This window comes from Schistocerca serialis, unplaced genomic scaffold (assembly GCF_023864345.2).
Source record: "Schistocerca serialis cubense isolate TAMUIC-IGC-003099 unplaced genomic scaffold, iqSchSeri2.2 HiC_scaffold_1434, whole genome shotgun sequence".
Taxonomy (NCBI): Eukaryota; Metazoa; Arthropoda; class Insecta; order Orthoptera; family Acrididae; genus Schistocerca; species Schistocerca serialis.
In genome coordinates this window covers 526,703-540,391 of record NW_026047663.1, presented here as the reverse complement: position 1 = coordinate 540,391, position 13,689 = coordinate 526,703, and the positions used below count along the sequence as shown (strand labels likewise).

General features: G+C 57.1%; 1 pseudogene; it reads right to left on the bottom strand.

The window, feature by feature from the left end:
• The window catches only part of LOC126443279 (dentin matrix acidic phosphoprotein 1-like), a 297,120-nt pseudogene that overhangs the window by 26,414 nt on the left and 257,017 nt on the right, over positions 1–13,689 (bottom strand).

Genomic DNA, 13,689 nt, shown 5'->3' with positions numbered 1-13,689 from the left:
TGCAAGCCGTGCTGTCCTCGCAAGCTGTGCTGTCCTCGGAAGCTGTGCTGTCCTCGCAACCTGTGCTGTCCTCGCCAGCCGTGCTGTCCTCGCAAGCCGTGCTGTCCTCGCAAGCCGTGCTGTCCTCGCAAGCTGTGCTGTCCTCGCAAGCATTGCTGTCCACTCAAGTTGAGCTGTCCTCTCAAGTTGAGCTGTCCTCTCAAGTTGAGCTGTCCTCTCAAGTAGAGCTGTCCTCTCAAGTTGCGCTGTCCTCTCTGCCTGAGCTGTCCTCTCAAGTTGAGCTGTTCTCTCAAGTTGAACTGTCCTCTTAAGTTGAGCAGTCCTCCCAAGATGAGCTGTCCTCGGAAGCTGTTCTGTCCTCGCAAGCTGTGCTGTCCTTGCAAGCTGTGCGGTCCCCTCAAGCTGTGCTGTCCTCGCAAGCCGTGCTGTCCTTGCAAGCCGTGCTGTCCTCGCAAGCCGTGCTAGCCTCGTAGGCTTTGCTGTCCACGAAAGTTGAGCAGTCCTCTCAAGTTGTGCTCCAATCTCCAGTTGAACTGTCCTCGCAAGTTGAGCTGTCCCCTCAAGATGAGCTGTCCTCGCAAGCTGTGCTGTCCTCGCAAGCCGTGCTGTCCTCGCAAGCCTTGCTGTCCTCGCAAGCTGTGCTGTCCTTGCTAGCTGTGCTGTCCTCGCAAGCTGTGCTGTCCTCGCAAGCTGTGCTGTCTTCGCAAGCTGTGCTGTCCTCGCAAGCTGTGCTGTCCTCGCAAGCTGTGCTGTCCTCGCAAGCTGTGCTGTCCTCGCAAGCTGTCCTGTCCTCGGAAGCTGTGCTGTCCTCGCAACCCGTGCTGTCCTCGCAACCTGTGCTGTCCTCAGAAGCCGTGCTGTCCTCGCAAGCCGTGTTGTCCTCGCAAGCTGTTCTGTCCTCCCAAGCTGTGCTGTCCTCGGAAGCTGTGCTGTCCTCGCAAGCCGTGCTGTCCCCGCAGGCCGTGCTGTCCCCGCAAGCCGTGCTGTCCTCGCAAGCCGTGCTGTCCCCGCAGGCCGTGCTGTCCCCGCAAGCCGTGCTGTCCTCGCAAGAAGTTCTGTCCTTGCAAGCCGTGCTGTCCTCGCAAGCTTTTCTGTCCTCGCAAGCTTTGCTGTCCACTCAAGTTGAGCTGTCCTCTCAAGTTGAGCTGTCCTCTCAAGTTGAGCTGTCCACTCAAGTAGAGCTGTCCTCTCAAGTTGCGCTGTCCTCTCTAGCTGAGCTGTCCTCTCAAGTTGAGCTGTTCTCTCAAGTTGAACTGTCCTCTCAAGTTGAGCTGCCCTCTCAAGTTGAGCTGTCCTTTCAAGTTGAGCTGTCCTCTCAAGTAGAGCTGTCCTCTCAAGTTGCGCTGTCCTCTCTAGCTGAGCTGTCCTCTCAAGGTGAGGTGTCCTCTCAAGTTGAGCTGTCCTCGCAAGCTGTGCTGCCCTCGCAAACTTGGCTGTCCTCGCAAGCTGTGCTGTCCTCGCAAGCTGTGCTCTCCTCGCAAGCCGTGCTGTCCTCACAAGCCATGCTGTCCTCGCAAGCTGTGCTGTCCTCGCAAGCCGTGCTGTCCTCACAGGCCGTGCTGTCCTCGCAAGCTGTGCTGTCCTTGCAGGCTGTGCTGTCCTCGCAAGTTGAGCTGTCCTTGCAAGTTGAGCTGTCCTCTCAAGTTGAGCTGTCCTCTCAAATTGAGCTGTCCTCTCTAGTTGATCTGTCCTCTCAAGTTGAGCTGTCCTCGCAAGCTGTTCTGTCCTCGCAAGCTGTGCTGTCCTCGCAAGCTGTGCTGTCCTCGCAAGCTGTGCTGTCTTCGCAAGCTGTGCTGTCCTTGCAAGCCGTGCTGTCCTCGCAAGCCATGCTGTCCTCGCAAGCTTTGCTGTCCTCTCAAGTTGAGCAATCGTCTCAAAATGTGCTCTCCTCTCAAGTTGAACTGTCATCTCAAGTTGAGCTGTCCTCTCAAGTTGAGCTGTCCTCGCAAGCTGTGCTGTCCCCGCAAGCTGTGCTGTCCCCGCAAGCTGTGCTGTCCCCGCAAGCTGTGCTGTCCGCGCAAGCTGTACTGTCTCCACAAGTTGTGCTGTCCCCGCAAGCTCTGCTGTCCCCGCGAGCTGTGCCGTCCTCGCAAGCTGTGCTGTCCTCGCAAGCCGTGCTGTTTCTGCAAGCTGTGCTGTCCTCGCAGGCCATGTTGTCCTCGCAAACTTGGCTGTCCTCGCAAGCCGTGCTGTCCTCGCAAGCCGTGCTGTCCTCGCAAGCCTTGCTGTCCTCGAAAGCTGTGCTGTCCTCGCTAGCTGTGCTGTCCTCGCAAGCTGTGCTGTCCTCGCAAGCTGTGCTGTCCTCGCAAGCTGTGCTGTCCTCGCAAGCTGTGCTGTCCTTGCAAGCTGTACTGTCCTCGCAAGCTGTGCTGTCCTCGCAAGCTGTCCTGTCCTCGGAAGCTGTGCTGTCTTCGCAACCCGTGCTGTCCTCGCAACCTGTGCTGTCCTCGCAAGCCGTGCTGTCCTCGCAAGCCATGTTGTCCTCGCAAGCTGTGCTGTCCTCGCAAGCTATGCTGTCCTCGGCAGCTGTGCTGTCCTCGCAAGCCGTGCTGTCCCCGCAGGCCGTGCTGTCCCCGCAAGCCGTGCTGTCCTCGCAAGCCGTTCTGTCCTTGCAAGCCGTGCTGTCCTCGCAAGCTTTGCTGTCCTCGCAAGCTGTGCTGTCCACCCAAGTTGTGCTGTCATCTCAAGTTGTGCTGTCATCTCGAGTTCTGCTGTCCTCTAAAGTTGAGCTGTCCTCTCAAGTTGAACTGTCCTCTCAAGTTGAGCTGTCCTCTCAAGTTGAGCTGTTCTATCAAGTTGAGCTGTCCTCTTAAGTTGAGCTGTCCTCTCAAGTTGAGCTGTCCTCTCAAGTTGAGCTGTCCTCTCAAGTTGAAACCTCCTCTCATGTTGAGCTCTCCTCTCAAGTTGAGCTCTTTTCTCAAGTTGAATTGTACTCTCAAGTTGAGCTGTCCTCTCAAGTTGAGCTGTCCTCTCAAGTTGAGCTGTCCTCGCAAGCTGTGCTGTCCTCGCAAGCTGTGCTGTCCTCGCAAGTTGTGCTGTCCTCGCAAGCTGTGCTGTCCTCGCAAGCTGTGCTGTCCTCGCAAGCTGTGCTGTCCTCGCAAGCTGTGCTGTCCTTGCAAGCCGTGCTGTCCTCGCAGGCCGTGCTGTCCTCGCAAGCCTTGCTGTCCTCGCAAGCTGTGCTGTCCTCGCGTGCTGTGCTGTCCTAGCAAGCTGTGCTGTCCTCGCAACCTGTGCTGTCCTCGCAAGTTGTGCTGTCCTCGCAAGCTGTGCTGTCCTCGCAAGCTGTGCTGTCCCCACAAGCTGTGCTGTCCTCGCAAGCTGTGCTGTTTCTGCAAGCCGTGCTGTCCTTGCAGGCCATGTTGTCCTCGCAAGCCTTGCTGTCCTCGCAAGCTGTGCTGTCCTCGCTAGCTGTGCTGTCCTCGCAAGCTGTGCTGTCCTCGCAAGCTGTGCTGTCCTTGCAAGCTGTGCTGTCCTCGCAAGCTGTGCTGTCCTCGGAAGCTGTGTTGTCCTCAGAAGCTGTGCTGTCCTCAGAAGCTGTCCTTTCCTCGGAAGCTGTGCTGTCCTCGCAACCCGTGCTGTCCTCGAAACCTGTGCTGTCTTCGCAAGCCGTGCTGTCCTCGCAAGCCGTGTTGTCCTCGCAGGCCGTGCTGTCCTCGCAAGCCTTGCTGTCCTCCCAAGCTGTGCTGTCCTCGCTAGCTGTGCTGTCCTCGCAAGCTGTGCTGTCCTCGCAAGCTGTGCTGTCCTCGCAAGTTGTGCTGTCCTCGCAAGCTGTGCTGTCCTCGCAAGCTGTGCTGTCCTAGTAAGCTGTGCTGTCCTCGCAAGCTGTGCTGTCCCTGCAAGCCGTGCTGTCCTCGCAGGCCATGTTGTCTTCGCAAGCCTTGCTGTCCTCGCAAGCTGTGCTGTCCTCGCTAGCTGTGCTGTCCTCGCAAGCTGTGCTGTCCTCGCAAGCTGTACTGTCCCTGCAAGCCATGCTGTCCTCACAGGCCGTGCTGTCCTCGCAGGCCATGCTGTCCTCGCAAGCCTTGCTGTCCTCGCAATCTGTGCTGTCCTCGCTAGCTGTGCTGTCCTCGCAAGCTGTGCTGTCCTCGCAAGCTGTGCTGTCCTCGCAAGCTGTGCCGTCCTCGCAAGCTGTGCTGTCCTCGCAAGCTGTGCTGTCCTCGCAACCCGTGCTGTCCTCGCAACCTGTGCTGTCCTCGCAAGCCATGCTGTCCTTGCAACCCGTGCTGTCCTCGCAAGGCGTGCTGTCCTCGCAAGCCGTGCTGTCCTGGCAAGCCGTGCTGTCCTCGCAAACCGTGCTGTCCTCGCAAGCCGTCCTGTCCTCGCAAGCTGTGCTGCTCTTGCAACCTGTGCTGTCCTCGCAAGCCATGCTGTCCTTGCAACCCGTGCTGTCCTCGCAAGCTGTGCTGTCCTCCCAAGCTCTGCTGTCCTCGAAAGTTGTGCTGTCGTCTCTAGTTGAGCTGTGCTCTCAAGTTGAGCTGTCCTCTTAAGTTGAGCTGTCCTCTCAAGTTGAGCTGTCCTCTCTAGTTGATCTGTCCTCTCTAGTTGAACTGTCCTCTTTAGTTGAGCTGTCCTCTCTAGTTGAGCTGTCATCTCTAGTTGAGCTGTCCTCTCTAGTTGAGCTGTCCTCTCAAGTTGAGCTTTCCTCTCAAATTGAGCTCTCCTCTCAAGTTGAGCTCTCCTCTCAAGTTGAGCTCTCCTCTCAAGTTTAGCGGTCATCTCAAGGTGAGCTGTCCTCTCAAGTTGAGCCATCCTCGCAAGCTGTGCTGTACTCGCAAGCTGTGCTGTCCTCGCAAGCTGTGCTGTCCTCACAAGTTGTGCTGTCCTCACAAGCTGTGCTGTCCTCGCAAGCTGTGCTGTCCTCGCAAGCTTTGCTGTCCTCCCAAGCTGTGCTGTCGTCCCAAGCTGTGCTGTCCCCACAAGCTGTGCTGTCTCCACAAACTGTGCTGTCCCCGCAAGCTGTGCTGTCCTCGCAAGCTTTGCTGTCCTCGCAAGGTGTGCTCTCCTCGCAAGCTGTGTTGTCCTTGCAAGCTGTGCTGTCCTCGCAAGCTGTGTTGTCCTTGCAAATTGTGCCGTCCTCGCAAGCTGTGCTGTCCTCGCAAGCTGTGCTGTCCTCGAAAGCTGTGGTGTCCTCGCAAGCTGTGCTGTCCTCGCAAGATGTGCTGTCCTCGCAAGCGGTTCTGTCCTCGCAAGCCGTGCTGTCCTCGCAAGCTGTGCTGTCCTCGCCAGCCGTGCTGTCCTCGCAAGCCGTGCTGTCCTCGCAAGCCGTGTTGTCCTCGCAAGCTGTGCTGTTCTCGGAAGCTGTGCTGTCCTCGCAACCTGTGCTGTCCTCGCCAGCCGTGCTGTCCTCGCAAGCCGTGCTGTCCTCGCAAGCCGTGCTGTCCTCGCAAGCCGTGCTGTCCTCGCAAGCTTTGCTGTCCACTCAAGTTGAGCTGTCCTCTCAAGTTGAGCTGTCCTCTCAAGTTGAGCTGTCCTCTCAAGTAGAGCTGTCCTCTCAAGTTGCGCTGTCCTCTCTGCCTGAGCTGTCCTCTCAAGTTGAGCTGTTCTCTCAAGTTGAACTGTCCTCTTAAGTTGAGCAGTCCTCTCAAGTTGAGCTGTCCTCGGAAGCTGTTCTGTCCTCGCAAGCTGTGCTGTCCTTGCAAGCTGTGCGGTCCCCTCAAGCTGTGCTGTCCTCGCAAGCCGTGCTGTCCTTGCAAGCCGTGCTGTCCTCGCAAGCCGTGCTAGCCTCGTAGGCTTTGCTGTCCACGAAAGTTGAGCAGTCCTCTCAAGTTGTGCTCTAATCTCAAGTTGAACTGTCCTCGCAAGTTGAGCTGTCCCCTCAAGATGAGCTGTCCTCGCAAGCTGTGCTGTCCTCGCAAGCCGTGCTGTCCTCGCAAGCCTTGCTGTCCTCGCAAGCTGTGCTGTCCTTGCTAGCTGTGCTGTCCTCGCAAGCTGTGCTGTCCTCGCAAGCTGTGCTGTCTTCGCAAGCTGTGCTGTCCTCGCAAGCTGTGCTGTCCTCGCAAGCTGTGCTGTCCTCGCAAGCTGTGCTGTCCTCGCAAGCTGTGCTGTCCTCGCAAGCTGTGCTGTCCTCGAAAGCTGTGCGGTCCTCGCAACCCGTGCTGTCCTCGCAACCTGTGCTGTCCTCAGAAGCCGTGCTGTCCTCGCAAGCCGTGTTGTCCTCGCAAGCTGTTCTGTCCTCCCAAGCTGTGCTGTCCTCGGAAGCTGTGCTGTCCTCGCAAGCCGTGCTGTCCCCGCAGGCCGTGCTGTCCCCACAAGCCGTGCTGTCCTCGCAAGCCGTTCTGTCCTTGCAAGCCATGCTGTCCTCGCAAGCTTTTCTGTCCTCGCAAGCTTTGCTGTCCACTCAAGTTGAGCTGTCCTCTCAAGTTGAGCTGTCCTCTCAAGTTGAGCTGTCCACTCAAGTAGAGCTGTCCTCTCAAGTTGGGCTGTCCTCTCTAGCTGAGCTGTCCTCTCAAGTTGAGCTGTTCTCTCAAGTTGAACTGTCCTCTCAAGTTGAGCTGTCCTCTCAAGTTGAGCTGTCCTTTCAAGTTGAGCTGTCCTCTCAAGTAGAGCTGTCCTCTCAAGTTGCGCTGTCCTCTCTAGCTGAGCTGTCCTCTCAAGGTGAGGTGTCCTCTCAAGTTGAGCTGTCCTCGCAAGCTGTGCTGCCCTCGCAAACTTGGCTGTCCTCGCAAGCTGTGCTGTCCTCGCAAGCTGTGCTGTCCTCGAAAGCTGTGCGGTCCTCGCAAGATGTGCTCTCCTCGCAAGCCGTGCTGTCCTCACAAGCCATGCTGTCCTCGCAAGCTGTGCTGTCCTCGCAAGCCGTGCTGTCCTCACAGGCCGTGCTGTCCTCGCAAGCTGTGCTGTCCTTGCAGGCTGTGCTGTCCTCGCAAGTTGAGCTGTCCTTGCAAGTTGAGCTGTCCTCTCAAGTTCAGCTGTCCTCTCAAATTGAGCTGTCCTCTCTAGTTGATCTGTCCTCTCAAGTTGAGCTGTCCTCTCAAGTTGAGCTGTCCTCGCAAGCTGTGCTGTCCCCGCAAGCTGTGCTGTCCCTGCAAGCTGTGCTGTCCCCGCAAGCTGTGCTGTCCGCGCAAGCTGTGCTGTCTCCACAAGTTGTGCTGTCCCCGCAAGCTCTGCTGTCCCCGCGAGCTGTGCCGTCCTCGCAAGCTGTGCTGTCCTCGCAAGCCGTGCTGTTTCTGCAAGCTGTGCTGTCCTAGCAGGCCATGTTGTCCTCGCAAACTTGGCTGTCCTCGCAAGCCGTGCTGTCCTCGCAAGCCGTGCTGTCCTCGCAAGCCTTGCTGTCCTCGCAAGCTGTGCTGTCCTCGCTAGCTGTGCTGTCCTCGAAAGCTGTGCTGTCCTCGCAAGCTGTGCTGTCCTCGCAAGCTGTGCTGTCCTCGCAAGCTGTGCTGTCCTCGCAAGCTGTACTGTCCTCGCAAGCTGTGCTATCCTCGCAAGCTGTCCTGTCCTCGGAAGCTGTGCTGTCTTCGCAACCCGTGCTGTCCTCGCAACCTGTGCTGTCCTCGCAAGCCGTGCTGTCCTCGCAAGCCATGTTGTCCTCGCAAGCCGTGCTGTCCTCGCAAGCTATGCTGTCCTCGGAAGCTGTGCTGTCCTCGCAAGCCGTGCTGTCCCCGCAGCCGTGCTGTCCCCGCAAGCCGTGCTGTCCTCGCAAGCCGTTCTCTCCTTGCAAGCCGTGCTGTCCTCGCAAGCTTTGCTGTCCTCGCAAGCTGTGCTGTCCACCCAAGTTGTGCTGTCATCTCAAGTTGTGCTGTCATCTCGAGTTGTGCTGTCCTCTAAAGTTGAGCTGTCCTCTCAAGTTGAACTGTCCTCTCAAGTTGGGCTGTCCTCTCAAGTTGAGCTGTTCTGTCAAGTTGAGCTGTCCTCTCAAGTTGAGCTGTCCTCTCAAGTTGAGCTGTCCTCTCAAGTTGAGCTCTCCTCTCAAGTTGAGCTCTTCTCTCAAGTTGAATTGTACTCATAAGTTGAGCTGTCCTCTCAAGTTGAGCTGTCCTCTCAAGTTGAGCTGTCCTCTCTAGTTGAGCTGTCCTCGCAAGCTGTGCTGTCCTCGCAAGCTGTGCTGTCCTCGCAAGTTGTGCTGTCCTCGCAAGCTGTGCTGTCCTCGCAAGCTGTGCTGTCCTCGCAAGCTGTGCTGTCCTCGCAAGCTGTGCTGTCCTTGCAAGCCGTGCTGTCCTCGCAGGCCGTGCTGTCCTCGCAAGCCTTGCTGTCCTCGCAAGCTGTGCTGTCCTCGCGTGCTGTGCTGTCCTAGCAAGCTGTGCTGTCCTCGCAAGCTGTGCTGTCCTCGCAAGTTGTGCTGTCCTCGCAAGCTGTGCTGTCCTCGCAAGCTGTGCTGTCCTCACAAGCTGTGCTGTCCTCGCAAACTGTGCTGTTTCTGCAAGCCGTGCTGTCCTTGCAGGCCATGTTGTCCTCGCAAGCCTTGCTGTCCTCGCAAGCTGTGCTGTCCTCGCTAGCTGTGCTGTCCTCGCAAGCTGTTCTGTCCTCGCAAGCTGTGCTGTCCTCGGAAGCTGTGCTGTCCTCGCAACCTGTGCTGTCCTCGCCAGCCGTACTGTCCTCGCAAGCCGTGCCGTCCTCGCAAGCCGTGCTGTCCTCGCAAGCCGTGCTGTGCTCACAAACTTTGCTGTCCACTCAAGTTGAACTGTCCTCTCAAGTTGAGCTGTCCTGTCAAGTTGAGCTGTCCTCTCAAGTAGAGCAGTCCTATCAAGTTGCGCTGTCCTCTCTAGCTGAGCTGTCCTCTCAAGTTCAGCTGTTCTCTCAAGTTGAACTGTCCTCTCAAGTTGAGCTTTCCTCTCAAGTTGAGCTCTTCTCTCAAGTTGAATTGTACTCTCAAGTTGAGCTGTCCTCTCAAGTTGAGCTGTCCTCTCAAGTTGAGCTGTCCTCTCAAGTTGAGCTTTCCTCTCAAGTTGAGCTGTCCTCGCAAGTTGAGCTGTTCTGTCAAGTTGAGCTGTCCTCTCAAGTTGAGCTGTCCTCTCAAGTTGAGCTGTCCTCTCAAGTTGAGCTCTCCTCTCAAGTTGAGCTCTTCTCTCAAGTTGAATTGTACTCTCAAGTTGAGCTGTCCTCTCAAGTTGAGCTGTCCTCTCAAGTTGAGCTGTCCTCTCAAGTTGAGCTTTCCTCTCAAGTTGAGCTGTCCTCGCAAGCTGTTCTGTCCTCGCAAGCTGTGCTGTCCTTGCAAGCTGTGCAGACCTCGCAAGCCGTGCTGTCCTCGCAAGCCATGTTGTCCTCGCAAGCCGTGCTGTCCTCGCAAGCTATGCTGTCCTCGGAAGCTGTGCTGTCCTCGCAAGCCGTGCTGTCCCCGCAGCCGTGCTGTCCCCGCAAGCCGTGCTGTCCTCGCAAGCCGTTCTCTCCTTGCAAGCCGTGCTGTCCTCGCAAGCTTTGCTGTCCTCGCAAGCTGTGCTGTCCACCCAAGTTGTGCTGTCATCTCAAGTTGTGCTGTCATCTCGAGTTGTGCTGTCCTCTAAAGTTGAGCTGTCCTCTCAAGTTGAACTGTCCTCTCAAGTTGGGCTGTCCTCTCAAGTTGAGCTGTTCTGTCAAGTTGAGCTGTCCTCTCAAGTTGAGCTGTCCTCTCAAGTTGAGCTGTCCTCTCAAGTTGAGCTCTCCTCTCAAGTTGAGCTCTTCTCTCAAGTTGAATTGTACTCTCAAGTTGAGCTGTCCTCTCAAGTTGAGCTGTCCTCTCAAGTTGAGCTGTCCTCTCAAGTTGAGCTTTCCTCTCAAGTTGAGCTGTCCTCGCAAGCTGTTCTGTCCTCGCAAGCTGTGCTGTCCTTGCAAGCTGTGCAGACCTCGCAAGCTGTGCTGTCCTCGCAAGCCGTGCTGTCCTTGCAAGACGTGCTGTCCTCGCAAGCCGTGCTAGCCTCGTAGGCTTTGCTGTCCTCTAAAGTTGAGCTGTCCTCTCAAGTTGAACTGTCCTCTCAAGTTGAGCTGTCCTCTCAAGTTGAGCTGTTCTGTCAAGTTGAGCTGTCCTCTCAAGTTGAGCTGTCCTCTCAAGTTGAGCTGTCCTCTCAAGTTGAGCTGTCCTCTCAAGTTGAAATCTCCTCTCATGTTGAGCTCTCCTCTCAAGTTGAGGTGTACTCTCAAGTTGAGCTGTCCTCTCAAGTTGAGCTGTCCTCCCAAGTTGAGCTGTCCTCGCAAGCTGTGCTGTCCTCGCAAGCTGTACTGTCGTCGCAAGTTGTGCTGTCCTCGCAAGCTGTGCTGTCCTCGCAACCTGTGCTGTCCTCGCAAGCTGTGCTGTCCTTGCAAGCCGTGCTGTCCTCGCAGGCCGTGCTGTCCTCGCAAGCCTTGCTGTCCACGCAAGCTGTGCTGTCCTCGCTAGCTGTGCTGTGCTCGCAAGTTGTGGTGTCCTCGCAAGCTGTGCAGTCCTCGCAAGTTGTGCTGTCCTCGCAAGCTGTGCTGTCCTCGCAAGCTGTGCTGTCCTCGCAAGCTGTGCTGTCCTCGCAAGCTGTGCTGTTTCTGCAAGCCGTGCTGTCCTCGCAGGCCATGTTGTCCTCGCAAGCCTTGCTGCCCTCGCAAGCTGTGCTGTCCTCGCTAGCTGTGCTGTCCTCGCAAGCTGGGCTGTCCTCGCAAGCTGTGCTGTCATCGCAAGCTGTGCTGTCCTCGCAAGCTGTGCTGTCCTCGCAAGCGGTTCTGTCCTCGCAAGCCGTGCTGTCCTCGCAAGCCGTGCTGTCCTCGCAAGCCGTGCTGTCCTCGCAAGTTGTGCTGTCATCGCAAGCTGTGCTGTCCTCGCAAGCTGTGCTGTCCTCGCAAGCTGTGCTGTCCTCGCAAGCTGTTCTGTCCTCGCAAGCTGTGCTGTCCTCGCAAGCTGTGCTGTCTTCGCAAGCTGTGCTGTCCTCGCAAGCCGTGCTGTCCTCGCAAGCTGTGCTGTCCTCGGAAGCTGTGCTGTCCTCGCAACCTGTGCTGTCCTCGCCAGCCGTGCTGTCCTCGCAAGCCGTGCTGTCCTCGCAAGCTGTGCTGTCCTCGGAAGCTGTGCTGTCCTCGCAACCTGTGCTGTCCTCGCCAGCCGTGCTGTCCTCGCAAGCCGTGCTGTCCTCGCAAGCTGTGCTGTCCTCGCAAGCCGTGCTGTCCTAGCAAACTTTGCTGTCCACTCAAGTTGAACTGTCCTCTCAAGTTGAGCTGTCCTGTCAAGTTGAGTTGTCCTCTCAAGTAGAGCTGTCCTTTCAATTTGCGCTGTCCTCTCTAGCTGAGCTGTCCTCTCAACTTCAGCTGTTCTCTCAAGTTGAACTGTCCTCTCAAATTGAGCAGTCCTCTCAAGTTGAGCTGTCCTCGCAAGCTGTTCTGTCCTCGCAAGCTGTGCTGTCCTCGCAAGCTGTGCGGTCCTCGCAAGCTGTGCTGTCCTCGCAAGCCGTGCTGTCCTTGCAAGCCATGCTGTCCTCGCAAGCCGTGCTAGCCTCGTAGGCTTTGCTGTCCTCGAAAGTTGAGCACTCCTCTCAAGTTGGGCTCTCCTCTCAAGTTAAACTGTCCTCGCAACTGGAGCTGTCCTGTCAAGTTGAGCTGTCCTCGCAAGCTGTGCTGTCCTCGCAATTCGTGCTGTCCTCGCAAGCCGTGCTGTCCTCGCAAGCCTTGCTGTCCTCGCAAGCTGTGCTGTCCTCGCTATCTGTGCTGTCCTCGCAAGCTGTGCTGTCGTCACAAGCTGTGCTGTCCACGCAAGCTGTGCTGTCCTCGCAAGCTGTGCTGTTCTCGCAAGCTGTGCTGTCCTCGCAAGCTGTACTGTCCTCGCAAGCTGTGCTGTCCTCGCAAGCTGTGCAGTCCTCGCAAGCTGTGCTGTCTTCGCTAGCTGTGCTGTCCTTGCAAGCTGTGCTGTCCTCGCAAGCTGTGCTGTCCTCGGAAGCTGTGTTGTCCTCAGAAGCTGTGCTGTCCTCAGAAGCTGTCCTTTCCTCGGAAGCTGTGCTGTCCTCGCAACCCGTGCTGTCCTCGAAACCTGTGCTGTCTTCGCAAGCCGTGCTGTCCTCGCAAGCCGTGTTGTCCTCGCAAGCTGTGCTGTCCTCGCAAGCTGTGCTGTCCTCGGAAGCTGTGCTGTCCTCGCAAGCCGTGCTGTCCCCGCAAGCCGTGATGTCCCCGCAAGTCGTGCTGTCCTCGCAAGCCGTTCTGTCCTTGGAAGACATGCTGTCTTCGCAAGCTTTGCTGTCCTCGCAAGCTGTGCTGTCCACCCAAGTTGTGCTGTCATCTCAAGTTGTGCTGTCATCTCGAGTTGTGATGTCCTCTAAAGTTGAGCTGTCCTCTCAAATTGAACTGTCCTCTCAAGTTGAGCTGTCCTCTCAAGTTGAGCTGTTCTGTCAAGTTCAGCTGTCCTGTCAAGTTGAGCTCTCCTCTCAAGTTGAGCTGTCCTCTCAAGTTGAGCTGTCCTCTCAAGTTGAGCTCTCCTCTCATGTTGAGCTCTCCTCTCAAGTTGAGCTCTCCTCTCAAGTTGAGATGTACTCTCAAGTTGATCTGTCCTCTCAAGTTGAGCTGTCCTCTCAAGTTGAGCTGTCCTCGCAAGCTGTGCTGTCCTCACAAGCTGTGCTGTCCTCGCAAGCTGTGCTGTCCTCGCAAGCTGTGCTGTCCTCGCAATCTTTGCTGTCCCTGCAAGCCGTGCTGTCCTCGCAGGCCATGCTGTCCTCGCAGGCCGTGCTGTCCTCGCAAGCCTTGCTGTCCTCGCAAGCTGTGCTGTCCTCGCTAGCTGTGCTGTCCTCGCAAGCTGTGCTGTCCTCGCAAGCTGTGCTGTCCTCGCAAGCTGTGCTGTCCTCGCAAGCTGTGCTGTCCTCGCAAGCTGTGCTGTCCTCACAAGCTGTGCTGTCCTCGCAAGCTGTGCTGTCCTCGCAAGCTGTGCTGTCCTCGCAAGCTGTGCAGTCCTCGCAAGCTGTGCTGTCTTCGCTAGCTGTGCTGTCCTCGCAAGCTGTGCTGTCCTCGCAAGCTGTGCTGTCCTCGGAAGCTGTGTTGTCCTCAGAAGCTGTGCTGTCCTCGGAAGCTGTCCTGTCCTCGGAAGCTGTGCTGTCCTCGCAACCCGTGGTGTCCTCGCAACCTGTGCTGTCTTCGCAAGCCATGCTGTCCTTGCAACCCGTGCTGTCCTCGCAAGGCGTGCTGTCCTCGCAAGCCGTGCTGTCCTCACAAGCTGTGCTGTCCTCGCAAGCTGTGCTGTCCTCACAAGCTGTGCTGTCCTCGCAAGCTGTGCTCTCCTCGCAAGCTGTGCTGTCCTCGCAAGCCGTGCTTTCCTCGCAAGCTGTGCTGTCCCCGGAAGCTGTGCTGTCTTCGCAACCTGTGCTGTCCTCGCCAGCCGTGCTGTCCTCGCAAGCCGTGCTGTCCTCGCAAGCCGTTCTGTCCTCGCAAGCAATGCTGTCCTCGCAAGCTTTGCTGTCCACTCGAGTTGAGCTGTCCTCTCGAGTTGAGCTGTCCTCTCAAGTTGAGCTGTCCTCTCAAGTAGAGCTGTCCTCTCAAGTTGCGCTGTCCTCTCTAGCTAAGCTGTCCTCTCAAGTTCAGCTGTTCTCTCAAGTTCAACTGTCCTCTCAAGTTGAGCTGTCCTCTCAAGTTGAGCTGTCCTCGCAAGCTGTTCTGTCCTCGCAAGCTGTGCTGTCCTCGCAAGCCGTGCTGTCCTTGCAAGCCGTGCTGTCCTCGCAAGCCGTGCATGCCTCGTAGGCATTGCTGTCCTCGAAAGTTGAGCAGTCCTCTCAAGTTGTGTTCTCCTCTCAAGTTGAACTGTCCTCGCAACTTGAGCTGTCCTCTCAAGTTGAGCTGTCCTCGCAAGCTGTG